The 1,865-nt window shown below is 42.9% G+C and overlaps 1 pseudogene; it reads left to right on the forward strand.

Moving 5' to 3' along the window:
• Positions 1–924: 924 nt before the first annotated feature.
• LOC132373773 (14-3-3 protein theta-like) lies at positions 925–1,645 on the forward strand (annotated as a pseudogene).
• Positions 1,646–1,865: the final 220 nt, after the last annotated feature.

Below are 1,865 nucleotides of genomic sequence, written 5' to 3' on the forward strand. Positions count from 1 at the left end.
TTATCCACAAAGAGCATCACTAGAAGTAAGCTAGCTGAGAAGCCAGGTTCTGATGCTCCTGGACACATGCAAACTATGGAGATGAGACTGAGGCACCTCTAATCCTACCCAGTTTAGGGGAATGAGGGCTTCAAAGGATGAGTGGGGTTCAGAAAAGATAGCAGACTTCCTGCTTTGAGTCATTTCCCTGCTAAAGGTCTCCAGGAAGTAATGGCATGTCCAGAAATTCTATTTAGGGTAAGTTAGAGGCTGCAGACTGGTTAGAAGAGAAGCCTTAAAGCTGATTTTGCAAAGCACTGTATATCAATCAGACTGAGGGAATGTCAAAGGTCAATATCAAAGAATTGGGGAGGGGGACACTGATGAAATTATGGGACCAGGGTACTTCAGCTCTGCCGTTGCCAAAAATAATGGGACAGGAGGAGGAAAGCTTGAATAAAGGAGAAATTTATTATTATTTTTTCTTCTTAGAAACTACTAAGGTAGTTAGGTACTAAGGAGGGTAGTAGAGGGAAAACATTGAAGACCCAAGCTCAGAGCAACTGACAGCTGTGCCATCCTTTCTGTCTCAGTTGGTGTCCCTAGAGTGACAAGAGCGGGGAATTAGGACCACGGAAGTCTCAAAGTTAACCTATCTTGTAGTTTATTCTTGTCTAATGACTGGACGGAGAGTTTTGCAGGTTTTGACAGGGCTCAACAAAATAATTCTTACTGGTGCAGGCAGAGTGAAGCCAGAGTTCCAGCCCCATCATGGTTACCACTTTGGCAACTGGTATGAGCAATAGCACAGCTGTTACTCTCTTTCTGTGCAGTGGATGGAAGTGCGTGAGACCTCTGGACACCCAGCTGAAACTTTGGTTACTCTGACGAAACCACAGCTCTGACTGAAAACAAAGATGAAGACCCACTAGAGCTAACCAATGAGAATGTAACCTACTCTGGGGGGTCTACATGAACATCCTTGAGGCCCCAGGTCCACCTGGAGAGTCATCTTGAGCTTTGAGCAGAAAACCAACACCTCTGACAAGAAATTGAAGCTGATTAAGAACTATCGGGAAAAAGTAGAGTCTGAACTGAGATCCATCTGCACCACTGACCTGAGATTGTTGGATAAGTACATAATAGCCAGTGCAGCTAATCCAGAAAGTAGTCTTTTATCTGAAAATGGAGACTACTTCCAGTACCTCTGTTGCCTAAGTTGATGATCAAAGACAAACTATATAGACAATTCCCAAGGAGCTTCCCAAAAGGCATTAGATATAAACATGAAAGAGATGCAACCTACACGCCCAATCCACCTTGGACTGGCTCTTAGCTTTTCTATACTTTACTCTGAGATCCTAAATAACCCAGAGCTTGCCTACACACTGGCTAAAACCACTTTTGATGAAGCCATCATAGAACTTGATGCACTGAATGAAGACTCATACAAAAATATCCTTATCATGCATAGAGACAACCTAACACTGTGGACATCAGACAATGCAGGAGAAGAGAGTGAGGTGCAGAGGGGCAGAAAGCTAAATGTATACAGAGTGTCATCCTGTTTTCCTTCAAGAAAACTTTTTACCCATCTCCATTCCTCATTCCACTTGGATTCTCTGCAGCAAAGAAACCCGTTCAGTGTATAGAATCAACAGTTTGAAATTTTACAATGCACGGACTACATTTCTTAGAGTAAGTGTTTTACTTACATGGATCAATCTCATAACCATATCTTCTTCAGATGTAAATGACAGCTTTAAGTGTTATATAGAATAAAATGGACATTTTAAAACTAGGAGGGGACTTCCCTGCTGGTCCAGTGGCTGAGACTCTGCACTCTTAATGCAGGGGGCCTGGCTTTGAGAACTAGATCCCACATG

This window comes from Balaenoptera ricei, chromosome 10 (assembly GCF_028023285.1).
Source record: "Balaenoptera ricei isolate mBalRic1 chromosome 10, mBalRic1.hap2, whole genome shotgun sequence".
NCBI lineage: Eukaryota > Metazoa > Chordata > Mammalia > Artiodactyla > Balaenopteridae > Balaenoptera > Balaenoptera ricei.